Below are 14,573 nucleotides of genomic sequence, written 5' to 3'. Positions count from 1 at the left end.
GAGAAGTAAGAATAATTATATAAACGACACGCAACATTCTGGATTCAACTAACAAAGAGGGTACGATGTTTATTAAATGAATTTAAGAAGTTTTTAAACATAAAAAATCAACTCATTTTTTGTCCTAAAATGTATTTTTATTATATCCTTAAGCCCACCATCGGCCAAGCGGTAAAGACGCTGAACACTGGTAGTTCGGTCCGAGGTTCGAATCCCGCGAACGGGCTGGCTGCATGGATGTTTTTGTAGTTTTACCCATGTGTAACGTGTACACGAGCCAGTTTCCCTTAGAAAGTCCTCCACGAAGGCATTCATCCCTTTAGGCAGATAGCCCTCGTATGCTTTGCCATAATTGAATAATCCAATCCAATCCATTATATCCTTAAAATTATAATTTAGAATGTAATTGTCAAGAACTGAATTCTAATCATCAGTAATACATTAAGTAATTATTACGGTTATTAATAAATCCTTCTTATAAAGTAATTGCAAATATTTCAAAAAAACTTTCTGTCTGAATGCAAATATTTATAATTTTATATTAATAAGATTGCACACACGATATTATTTATTTGCACTTCAGTTCCTACCGTCAGCTCTAGTAGACGTTACAAATCAATTATATTTAATTAAGAAATAACCATCTAAGTTTAGAAGCAGCGCACCGTAACAGCAATTCAATTATTGGCGCCGCAATCTTTCATGTTACTCCCGATTGGCAAGTTACATGATTTTTAATGAGTATTCGGGTTTTGCTAGAATGGTTATTTGAATATAGAAAGAACATGGGAGCTATTTGGTTAAGATGCTTTCATAGAGAACCTTTATAAAAAGAACCTACGAACTACTAAAACCAACCACGCAGCCTGGGTTTGACTTCGCAACAAATGATTTGTATTTAACAATCTTCAAATGCTAGGCAACTGGTGAGGCTCCAACTTAATGTTTTATTTGTAAATATTTAAGATATTGTTGTATTCTTAGACACAAAAAGCAGAATTTAAGTTTAGTTAAGTCGTAAGTAAACTACCAAGCCGTAGTGCAAATGAATATTCAATTTGTTTTGCAATATTTGTATTCACTTAATATTCTTGGAATATGAGCTAAAAAAGGAATGTTCTCGGAAGATTAAAGAAGTGTTTAAATCCAGTGACATTAGGTTTGTCTTACAAACTAAGGATCAAAACGATTCTGCAATTGCCCGAGTAGTTGAATTGTAAATGGCTGTGAATTAAACAGATGACTTTTAATCTTACGTTATTCAGTCAGAAAACGTATTCCAAATGCTTTGTATCGCAATAGATCTTTTCATTATTCAATAACCAATCGGAGAACCGCTTGTGTTCAGAAAATAAGTATGTGTACTCAATCGTCCTGCATGTTCTCCCCTTGGCATCCTTCCCCTTGGGCAGATAACCCTAGTGTGCTTTATCATAATTAAATAAACCAAAATCTCTTGATGAAACCAGCCTTTTCTTTCATCTCTTACCTTCAAAATGCTAACCTCTAAATGCTAGATTGATAAAGGCTCTGACTTAAATACTGATGAAATGGATTGAATTGGATTATTAATCATACACGTAACGTGTACCCATGAGAAAATCCACGAAAATGCCCATGCAACCAGTCCGTTTACCGCAATTCGAGCCCCGGCGTGAACTACCAGTGTTCAGCGACTTTACCGCTAGGCCGTTTGTGGGCCTTTATGAAATGGAAGGCTATAACTTTATTTAAAATGATTGTCAGAAATACCAAGATGTTTCGAAAAGTTGGATATCTTTTAATATACTTGCAGAATGCCTGAAGAAAAAGAGTAAGAATAAAGCAGAATGCCTGAAGAAAAACTGTTTAAAGCAGTGTATGCAAGTCATACTAAGTTAAAATTTCGGTTATACATTTCTCTTATTTGTATATCTTTTCTGAACGGAACATTGAAAGGCGTGTTAAGTGTTCTTTACTGTATTTTCTCTTTTAATATATGCAGTTTTCAAATGCTCGTAGTCTGGGTTACAAAGTATTCTTCCGAAAGAAACGCAATTCAAATAAATAAAATCAAATTCTGGAAAATTTATATTAATAAATACATTTAAAATGCTCGGTTCGAATGAATAAATAGAAAATTTAAAAATAATTATCCGAAGAGACAATGTAACACTAACAATTAAAATAAAAGTCTAAAAATTTAAAAATTACCTAAAATAGTAACTACGACTAAAAATATAGTATAAAGAAAAGTATTTGAAAAAAAAAAAATAAATAAACGATGCATCTTTGATTTAAACTACGCAGTTCAAATGAGTAAATAGAAATTTTTAAAACAGTTATTCGAAAGAAACTATGCAACCAACGTAAACAAGTAAAATGAAATTCGAAAAAGAAAAAAAATTGCTTAAAATGAATAACAATTATAATTAAAAATATAATATAAAGAACATTATTTGAAAGAAAGAACGATTGAGTCTTTTTTTTCTATTTGAAAGAAGGAACGATTGAGTCTTTTTTTTTTTTTTTCTATTTGAAAGAAGGAACGATTGAGTCTTTTTTTCTTCTTACACACAATGTAAAAGTGGAAATGAAAATAGGTTGCCACATATTAAGAAGTTCGCCAAGTGAACTAATTTTGGCGCAAACTGAATAAAAAGCGCCAACACAAGTTGTTGAATTTCTCCGTAAATTTCGCACCAAATTTTACAAAATTTAATATTTAGGCATAATTTGGGTCGTAGAATCGAAATATGTAAAACAATTGGTATGTTATTTCAGAAAAAGTCCTATTTTGTGTCAAAATACCTATGTTAGAATAGTGCTATATATAAATCTAATATATATCCTAAGTCGCGCTTTCGAGACATGAAGAACGCAATTTGAATTTCGTGAATCGGCTCAGTAGAACGGGAGATATACAACTGTCCCATACTTTTTTTTAGCAGTGCACATGAATAAAACACTCTGTACTTATAACTCTAAGGTTATTAAGTCTTGGAGTTCTGCCACAAAACAATTCAAATGGAGACTTGACATCTACTGATGAGGTTCTAGCACGATTTAATATGTATACAACAGTATTAACCAACTCAGCCCACAACGACTTTGGCAAAGATTTAGCAATCATTATTGTTCGAGCTAAATCAACAAGTGTTCTATCTGTTCTCTCATCCATTCCAATTTGCTGGAGGGTATAGGAGGTGCTGCAGCGAAGCTCTGATCCCATTCTTCTCAAAATATTCTTAAAGTCCTTGTTTATATACTCCAGTCGACCATCACTTGAAGTTGTCATGATTGGCTTCTCTGTTTGATTTTGAAAAAAAAAAAATGTACAAAATTCATCAAACTTAGTTACAGTTTCTGACTTATGCTTAAAACAATAAACTTTTCTGTACTTAGAGCAATCATGTGTAAAGCGCATACAATAGGGAGAACCACCTATGGATTCTTGTTTCATAGGCCTACAAAGATCAGTATGAATGAGTTCACTAACCTCTTTAGCACGTTGTTGACGACTCTGGAATGGCAACCTATGCTGTTTTCCTAATATGCAGGCCTCACAAAAATCACTATCCAATTTTATTTCAATGCTATGGGACTGAAATACCTTATAAACATGTTATTTATTTAAGTGTCCCAGCCTTTCATGCCAGAGTTCAAGAGAATTTGTTTCACTTACCTGCGCTTCAGGGGGTCACACAACACTACATTAAATTTCCGGAGGCTCAGTTTTGCATAGTAACTTGAATAAGTTACCAAAGCGAATTCCAACAGTGGCTTACCAGCGGCCGAGCGGTAAAGTCGCTGAACACTGCTAGTTCGGTCCGAGGTTCGAATCCCGCGAACGGGCTGGCTGCATGGGCGTTTTCGTGGTTTTTCCCATGTGTAACGTGTATACGAGCCAGTTTCCCTTAGAAAGTCCTCCACGAAGGCATCCCTCCCCTTAGGCAGATAGCCCTAGTGTGCTTTGCCATAATTAAATACACACCACCGAATTCCAACAGCAACAACATTTTTGGATTTCAAAACATTTATTATTTGCCATATTAAACTCGCATCTATGATCTGGTGCCTGGGTTATAGAAAATGAATTCTTTGCAGCATCAGGGGCATGCAGTACATTTTCCATGAAGCTGTTTCTCCATCAACTCTGTACTAACATTTTAAGTGATATGGCACCATGTCTCTAACCATTCCGATTCTGTTTATTAATTTCACGCTGCTCTGCGGGGGGGGGGGGACGCCTCGTCGCCCAATGAATTGGAAGTTGATCTGTCAGCACTATCCTTATCTTCAGGGAAGATGTTTTTATTTTATTTGGCTTATAATTAAGCTTTCATTGTTGCATCATTAGGCTAATCTTCCATAACCGGGGTAAGTTGGCCCCAAACTATTTTGCCCGTCAAAATTTGGCGAATTTTTTTGGCCGCAATGAAAGCACTAAGATGGGATTTTTAAACATAAATAGAATAGTAACTTTTAAGTTTTGCAGTAATGAAACGACGTTATTTAATGTAAACAGAATAGTGAGATGATAAAATGCTAGATGAGTAAAACAAAGTCCATCTGCTTTGCAAGTACTTTAGCAATCCAACATTCTCCCACCAAACAACAGCTTAACCTCCTGCAAATATTAAACAGTAAAACTTTTAAAAACAAACACAGTATTTCAAAATTAAATTAAAAAGAAGAATCTTTTGGCTACACTGAACCCGCACTCATTACAAGCACCGAAATAAGGCTCCAGGTTTGCCGCAGGAAAACATACAGCCGGAAACTACAACCAAATCAAAATTGCGCCAAGTTAAAAACTCTCGCCAAATTTGGCGCTCACCCCTGTTATGGAAGATTAATCCATTATTACCAACTCTTACTTCAATTGGAAAGCTCAAATTTTTTTATATGATTGAAATCAGTCAATTTTGTTTGTATTATGCTGAGTAGCTCCAGTGTCGATTACCCATGCATTATTATCAGTCACAATGAGACTCACTAATAAAGGCTTCCCCATAGTTGGACCTTTCATTATGATTGACTGTCATGTAATTATTTTTCTGCGATTTACAGTCCCTTTTAAAGTGACCCTTTTTGCATTTTGCAGTGACATTTAAAACATTTATATTGTTTTCTCTGTTTGTTAACAGGCTCGTCTTTTCTTGAAAATGTTTGCGCGCTTGCAGTTTTTCCAACAGCATCTTTAACCATTAGAGCAACAGGTTTACTGTCCCTAAATAGCTCTGACATCCTTCTCTGCTTTTCTGAAATTGGCAGTCCCTTCAGTTCCGGCAGTGTTTGCTGTTCCGGCCTTGCACACCAAGCCATTTTTAGTCCTTTGGTTTAATTTCTAAATTATACTTTCATGTCACCAGATGTTCTAATTTTGCTATATACATGACCATTGTATCTGTAGGATCACCACAAATGATGAAAACTACAACTGGCATGCATACTGTGCTTGCTTATTTTTCAGTTCAAATAATTCATGCAGCTTCACCCATATTTCTTTTGCTCTTTTGCACATGGAAACTAAATCACAAATTCTTGAGGTGCTACTTTGGTAGACGGTTGCACGGATTGTTGGCGATTTACTTTGGCGCAATTGTTGGCTGTAATCATCTCCCTGATTGGTTACTGAATATCGTTTTATTGTATTGGTTTTTACAATCGTCAGGCATCTTGAAAAACGCTATTCTTACGTATTTCACGCATAGTAAAGTATTCAAAACTTTAACAATATATACACTGGTGTGCAAAAATTAAGGACGAGACGGTTTTTTCAATATAACTTTGTACAAAAGCTTTCCAAATCAACACATTTAATACCGTAAGATCCCCAATACGTAAGGACATAAGTAATGTAAGCAACACTTACTAAAAGAGAAATCAGATTGATAAAAAGAAGCTTTATTGAAAAAGTAGCATGGAGCGCAATGCGACTGAAGGCCGAAACATCCCTGTGATGGGTGTCCGGCAAGAAACTTCCGGTCTTTAATAGGGGATATGATATCCCCTGACTGCTAGGCAGGTTTCACAGCGTCTGCCCATACTGAGAATTAGGGTGTCAATGAGTTGTTGAGGCATTGCTGCCCATTCGTCTTGCAGCGCCAATCGAAGCTCCGGAATCGTTACTGGTGGTAAGGTACGAGCTGCCAAACGTCTACGTAGAAAATCCCATACATGCTCGATGGGATTGAGATCCGGAGCTCGTGCCGTCTAATCCATACGTTCAATATCCTCACTCTCTAAGAGCTGTTCAGCAGCTCTTAGAGAAGATGTGAAGATGTGAAGGTCTGTACGACTACCAAGCATGATGCCTCCCCAAACGAGAACACCGCCACCTCCATACCTGTCCCTTTCAATGATGTTCGAGGGATGATTGTGGCTTCCCCACTCTCTCCAGATGAGTATGCGATGAGAATCGCTACTCAGACTGAATCTGCTCTCATCTGTAAAGAGTACTCGTCCCCATTCATTGTCTCTCCAATTCCGGTGTTCCCGGCACCACAGAGAACGCCTTCTCCGATGGGCAGGCGTTAGAGGTACACACCGTACAGGGCATCGGTCAAACAGACCACCACTGTGCAGTTTTCTGGCCACGGTAAAACGCGATATCGGTCGTCCAGTCGCCTGTGTCGTGTGTCTAGCGATTTCTCCCGCTGTTTGCCGCCTGTTTCTTCTGGCCTGTACGACAATATACCGGTCATCTGCAGGTGTGGTTCCTCGCGGACGACCACTACTAAATCCCCCGGATAGCTGTTCCTGTAGTTTGAAATTGTCTCCAAAGTCGTGAAACGATGCTGTGAGCAATTCCGAACTCTGCAGCCACACTTGTCACACTGCGGCCTTCCTCCAACTTCCCAATGATTCGACCTCGGGTAAAAGCATCCAGATGTCGTCTAACAGATTGATTATTCGCCATTTCTCGCTGAGGCAGCAACTCGGTGTGATTTTAACTGCTATACGGCGTGCAATCTCTTTGCCAGAAATACTGATTTTACACCGACAACATGCTTTCTACTACTCAGACATTTCCCCATTACGTCTACCTGCATATCTGCGCATGTGCTACCGTACATCACCTTACTTAATCTCCTGATTGGTCTTTCTGTCCGCTCTGCCTCTTCGTTCAGCTGATATGCTAATTTTTCGACTTCGTCCTTAATTTTTGCACACCAGTGTATATCGTTAAAAATAATGGATTAATTTTTTATTGAAAACGTCATTTTTTAAGATGACAGGCAAATGTAAATAAACACATTTACTACGAGTATGAAGTACTAAAGTAAGGTTAAATTATTACTTTCATATAGCAAAGAAATATAATAAAAACAAGAACAAACAATTTATAAATAAATCTTTGATTAGGGAAGCCAGGCGGGCCAAAATAAGGTCTCAAAGGACAATTTTTTGATTCCGATAGCAATAATTCTTGGTACTTACCAATAACAACATTCATCTTTGAAAGGGAAATATCCGTTCGCTATGAAATCTAAGGAAGTTAAAAGATGAATATTAAAATTTTAAAATGGCGCGGTAATGCACGAATATTCAATAACCAATCAGGGAGATAATTACAGTTCATTAATGCACAAATATTCTGTAACCAAACAGGGAGCTGATTACATTACGCGTAGAATTAAAATTATTTAAATAATCATACATAATAAAATCATTTTTTAAATGCAAAATTAAATTGTATTTTAATATTTAACAGCCATAAATAATGTTTAAAACATTAGATTAAATTTATAGATATTAAAACCAATTACTTTTAAAGCAAGGTGATGTCATTTATTACACCAATGCACAACATAAAATTATATAAAATATCATAAACAATAAAATTTTTATTTCAAATAAAAATGTAAAATTAAATTGATTTTTAATATTTAGAAGCCATAAATAATATTTAAAACACGGAATTTATGCATAATAAAACGCATTATTTTTTAAATAAAATGACAACAAAGTATCGGTTGCCATAAATACCTTGTCTAGCGATGGGTTTACCATAAGTCGTATCGCTCGCCAAAAAAAAATCTCCAAAATCCGTGCAACCGTCTACCAAAGTAGCACCATTCTTGAGTCTAATGCCTGCGAAAAAAAATCCACGGTCAGCTCTATTACCCTTGTCAAACTTAGTTAATTCCTGGTCGTACTTATTCCGGAATTCAAGGGGAGTACCTTCGGCAATCGGCTATGGTTTCCCCAGAACAAACTTCGAAAGCTTCTTCTTTTTCCATTAGTAAACCTTCAACCATCCCCTTCCATCGCACCCAATTTTGTGATCTAAAAGTTTTCATGTACTAAATACTTCCATGATTTTATTAAACTCGTTTTCACTTCTGAGGAACTCACAGGTTAGACTTAGCAATAAAATTTTTTATAACGCAGATAAAGTTACATTGGGCACAAACCTCTTAAAGTATTATTCAGTGATGCAGAGCTACATAAAATTTAATTTATTTAACATTAAACAACCAGGAAACCCTTTATTACCTTTACAGTGTGCGAAGCAAAGACAAGCGGTAACATTACATTTCAATTTCTTTTGAACAGTGTTTCTAAACTACAGTTGAATGTAATACAAACAAATTAGACAGACATTGCACATGAAAACAAAAGCATAAAATAAATGTATTAAATAAATTTGAGTTCATAACTTTAACAATTAATATATATATAAAGATAAATTAAAAAAATGTTATTAAGAATGAAGCGATTATCGACGAGAAAAATGCCAGAAATGCATGAACTAAGCGTGAGAAAATCAATGAAGACTGTTTGTAATCCACAAATTTTTGCAAAGATAGAATGAAATCAGAACCATATTTAACTTAAGCATTTGAAATTATTTTAATATGATTTTACAGATTGAAGGTAAGGATTCGGAAGATGTGTTTTGATGTAAAGATGAGCTAACATGAGATATATGCATTCTTGCCAGCGCCGGATCTTTGAATTTCTGATGTGGAGCGAAAGCTAAAACTACCACCCTCACCCATCATGCTTTAAGTTTCTCTAAAAAGTTTTAATTTCTTTAATAAATACAGAAATAGTAGGGTTTGAGGTAAACAACTAAACTAAAATTCAGTGGCGTAACAGCCCTAATGGGCCAGAGCCTGCAGTGCGCGAAATCTGCTTTCTTGAACGTGGGCCCGGGGGGCGTAAGCATATGCCCTGAACAAGTGGTCAGCTTGTCGCAGACCCCTCAGTATTTAGTCTCCAAGCGAACTTGGTACTCGTTTTATCGACCCAAGTGATGGAAATCAAAGGATGAAAGGCTGAGTCGACCTTGCCCAGACCGGCAATCGAACCCCGGACCTGTAGTGCTGCTGCGCGATGTGCTAGCCACTGCGGCACCGAGCCATTTTATACTAAATTCTTTACGTACCACTTTTTCTTTTTTTCTTTTTTTTTCTTTTTTTCTTTTTTTCTTTTTTTTATAAAGGAAAAGTACGTACCTAAGTTACATAATTAGAAAATCGACCCCTCCTAGCAGAATTGCCTTTCTGGTGAGCATACTTTCTAATTCAAGCCTAATTCTAACTCTAACCTGAGTGCTTCTAACCCTCCAGTCCTCACCACCATTCGTTTTCCGTTCTAGGAATAACGGGCATCCCCTAAGCTTCTCACTATTCCGTATTATTGCATACTGGTTAAATTAGGTGGGGTTAGATTATATGAATATGGAAAAAATAGGAGGGCTATCTGCTTAGAGGAGAAGTGCTCTCGTGGAGGAACTTTTTAAAGGAAACTGGCTCGTATTCACGTTACACATGAGGAAATCCACGAAAACAAACCATGCAGCCAGCCCGTTCACCTGGGTTTGAACACAGGTTGCAGTGTTCGTGATTCATCTTCAAATAGTTCATCAGATAGCTTTTTGTGCTTTGGAATTCTTTCTTTGTCAGAATAGACTCAATTGCAATTTTTTAGGTTACTGTTTTAGACTCGTATGCAGTATTCCATAGGATTTTTCTCTCATTTTTTATAATTCCTCAGTTTTGATCAGTTCTTTCGTTAACTACACAGAACGCGGAAGAGGAATTCCTTTTGAATTTCTATATTTACTCGATTAAATTCTGGAAAAATATTAGCTCAAATTTTCAGGTTGATAGTAAATTCAAATTTTTCCCAGCATGTACCAGATGTTCTACCTCGTGCTTTGATTCCGCATCAAGAAAAATATCTTTAATTTCTTTTAATTATTTTAATATTTTCGGTAAATTCATTAGAAGGATTTTCAAAGCCACATATTTTTCCGACCATCTCGTCGGCTGCTTCCTTTTAAGTTGTATTTTGTACATTTTTTCATAATATACCGTTTAGTAGTGCATCCGACAAAAAAGCGAAGTATTTTCTGAGTAATTCCAAACAGATTAACTGCTTACGGGCATGAAGAAGCAGAATGCATACTGACAGGATACGAGGAGTGAGCCAAACATGGAACAAATTCCTCCAGCTTATTCATTTCTGTAATTCTAGCTTGTACTGTTTTAGAAATGCCAGCCATATTAGACCCGTTGTCGTAAAACTGAACCAACATTGTCCAATATCTAAACCATGAAGTGGCAATTAAGACACTAATTTTCTACAATGCGTTCAGAAATACATTCTCCTATCTTTCCACCGACTTCTATGAAATCAATTAAATTTTCCTTTATCTCACACAATCACCACACTTTTTTACGTATTGAGTGACCTAGTTCATTTTCCCCTGTATGAGACACATATGGGGTAAATATGATTCTTTTCCCTTTGTTTGACTGGTACTTAAGAGTTGAATTATGTTTGGAAAGCTGAGAGATTAAATTCAGAAAATTTCCTTCGCTAGGTCGAGGACACTTTGTAAACAGGGTACTTGGGATTTCATCAGACCCAAGAAAAGAATGACAGTTTGTTGAAAGATATAGTACCGCATCCATGAATATATAGAATTTTTCTTCATTTTTTTTTCTTTGTATGAATGAGTCGCTCAGTGTCGTGATCGATGCCTTGGCAAGATTTCATTTTTTGTACTTGAATTTTCTACTAACGGCAGCACCATATTTCTGATAAATCTTGCAGGTGTACAAAAAATTGCATTTTTGTTTTTAGAATATGTAAACCAAGATCTAAGCTTTTCATTATTTACTAATGTTCTGTATTACATATCAAATGTCTGTCACCACGTCCAATGGGATTGAGTCTTACGTTTTACCGGATGTTTACCGGCTAATAATATTGATTGGCGGCTTAAGAAAGATTGTTGGTGAGCGTTCATTTTTTTCTATGACCAGCCAATTGCATGCGTTCAACAAATCAAAAATTTTTAGTTTATCGTCTTTCTGCTGCCCGCCCCCATCTAAATGAAGAGATCTTTATATCATGGTTTCATGTCCTCCAGCTATTCGTTTGATGTCGATGAAGAAAGTTGTTCTTTCCAAATGCTGACATGTAGATTGTTTAGGGATGATATATGCAGCCATGTTTGGTCGTGCAAATTGCAAGAAATATTAATACCCTCCAGAATCTCAGTATAATCGGAATTGCGGCAGGCTCTGACGATTTACTTCTTCCGTGAAATTATTATTTCAACTTAGCTGAACTTTGTTTTCTCTGTTTGGCCTTTGGCTCGTTTTCTTTTCCCCGCTTCGGTGCGCAGATGGTTTCTTTTAATCTAAATGAAATTCACTATGAATTGCCTTAATAAGAATGACTAAGAATTGGCATAATTACACTGAACAGTCCTAAATAAATGGTCGCGTCTCGCTAAATATAGTGCGGGCTATTAAAAGCAAGCATATCTTAAAAAAAAAAAAAAAAAAAAAAAAAAAAAAAATTAGTTTTAAATCGAAAATGCGCTCCACTGTTCCGAGTCAAACCAAAGGTGAACCTAAGTTGCCGACTCGCTGCAAAAAATTCTAGATGCCTTGCTTAATCTTGAAGACATAATGGCGGTGTGTTGTATATACTTGACGAATATTAATTTGAATTATTTCATTTGTCCAGGATGGCCCAAGTTTAATTTTTGGGGTTAGCTCGTAAGAAATAGCTACAATGCTTCTCTATTTCCCAGCAGACGTTGCTATGGGAACCAGGCGACTTCTTCAACAAGCTGTCGTTCTATTTCTCATTTGAATACACCCGGCTCAGACAGCAAACTTGGCTTTAAAATTATTAACATTGTACTGAAATTATTTAGCGACTGTTAACATTGTATTGAACTAATTGTACTGAAATAATTAACATTTCAGTACAATGTTAATTATTAACATTGTACTGAAATTATTTATTATAAAGCTATTTTAGCGAACAACATACCAAAACGGTCCAGCGTTATATTTGAATTTGCCGCCCTCAAAACTTGCCGTCCGGGGCAAGAACTCCGGCTTGCCCCCCCCCGCTAGATCCGGGAGTATGATTCTTGCTATTCTCTTCCTTTAATATAAGAATGATTCAGTTTTTTTTATTTATTTTAAATTATATGAAGATATTATATTTTACAACGAAGATATTATATTCACAATTCCAAAAAGTTGTTAATTTAATCTAAATGAATCTCTGCAACACAGAGTTTTACCGTTTTTGGGCGTATCAGACACTTGCCAGTAATTGGGCACAAATACGGCATAAATAAGGATTTGGAAGGTAATAAAAATGTTTAGGAAAAGTAGTTATGAAATTAGTTTCAGATATTAAAGTCTGATGGCAAGGCACTGATGCTATACTTTAAAGAACTTTTTTTTTTAAACTGGAATTTCTTTAAAGTTTTCATTTGATTTTCTTTATTGAAATCAGAAATGATTTCAAACTGCAAAATGTCGAAAAGGCATCAACACCTATTTTAGTATTGATTTTATTGTTTTTTTTACTAGACGGGAATTATAGAAACATTTTCCTTAGTATAATTTTAATTGAAGAGAAATAGATTATATGATTTATTTAATAGTTTTTAATAGTTTGTTTTTTAAATTTTGCACAAGAAGTATGAAAACACGTTTATGCCTTTCATTTTAGAATCTACGCAATTAAAACTGTTTGAGTTATTTACTTAAGTTCAAATTGAAATTAGCTGTATTTATAAAATAGAAGTAATTCCACTACTTAGTTTTATTGCAATAAATATACAACTTTTGTTAAAATTTAAAAAAATAACGAAAATATAAAACTCTTCCTTTTAAATTAAAAGAATGTTTGCCCTACAGAAAAAGGCAGCGCAATTATGCGGAGTTTTCAAATCCTTCCATTGACTCTTCAGGAATTGGCTTTCTGCTATAAATAAATTTCCGAAGAAATAATCTAAATGCGGCAAAGAACTGAAGTCTGTCCCAACAAAAAGAATTTCAGGAAATTATATTTTAACTTAAAATCAGTTTTTCTTCCCCTGGATGGTTGGAAAGACTTCACTTTAATGAATCAGTGTTTTATAATATGCAAATTTCCAAGTTATCACAATGAAATTTTTAAATTCCTTTGTGAAAGATTCCTATCTTAATTTTTCTAAGCTTTTTAAATAAGACTGAAGAAATTAATATATTTTTATTGTCTCTTTCTGCAAGAGAAACATTAAAGCAAAACTAGATGTAATTAGGTTAGATAATTAAATTAGACGTATTTAGAGGGTCAGATGTAATTTTTAAATTTCTAATTACAAAATAAAATATCTTTTTTGCAGAAGTGAAATACAAAAATTTTAAATAAAATTATTATTTCAAATAAAATTTATCGGTGAGGCTTAATTCGGTTTCTTTACAAAATGAAGTAACTTCTATTTTTGGAGCCAAATTAATATTAATTTACACACTTTTGTCACAAGTGAAATTTTAACTTCCTTTATATACAGGGTGTACCGTAAATGTTGTGACAAACTTCTAGGAGAGGTAGGGCGTATCATAAGGATTAAAAATTGCATAGGAACCTATACCCGGAAATGTCAAGGGTAAGTGGTAGCAGAGGTGTTAGATGGGAAAAGAAACAAGAGTGATTAATTTGAAACATTATTGGACATGAATACAAATGGTGTCGAAGTTTGCATCATCAGATTCCAAATATGCCTGAAACCGACGGACCATTTAAATGTTGCAAATTATTGGATCTTTCTGGGGCAGGTTCTTCCCGATTTGCTTGATGTTGAAATTATTTCTTTTTCCCTCATATGGATTCAGTTTTTCTTTTATTATTTACCGTCTGTCGCCGTCTAGGTCACGTGACTGGCGGCAGAGAAAGAATGTAATAACTCTTTTAGTTAAGCTTGAGTGCGACGCTTGAATTGCGACGCGGCCAAGAACATGTTCATGGTAGGCGGGATACAATCATAAATTGTCATATAAATAAAATTTTGAACTTAGAGCCAGTAAAATCATCAAATAATATAAGGGGACTTAGAAATCTGTATGATAAATGTGAAATACATATCAGAAATCTCAAGTCAATGGGGGTAACGACAGGTTCATACGGGCATCTACTTTTGCCTATACTGTTAAAATTGTTACCAGAAAACATGGTTCTAGAATTTCATAAGAAAAAGAATACAGAAAATGAGTATAAGGTCAATGACCTGTTGGAATTTATAAGAGAAGATTTATGTGCCCGTGAGGCCACAT

This window comes from Stegodyphus dumicola, chromosome 5 (genome assembly GCF_044657685.1).
Source record: "Stegodyphus dumicola isolate Sdum_Otavi_A_Nest chromosome 5, ASM4465768v1".
NCBI classification, from domain to species: Eukaryota; Metazoa; Arthropoda; class Arachnida; order Araneae; family Eresidae; genus Stegodyphus; species Stegodyphus dumicola.
This window is presented reverse-complemented; position numbering follows the sequence as displayed.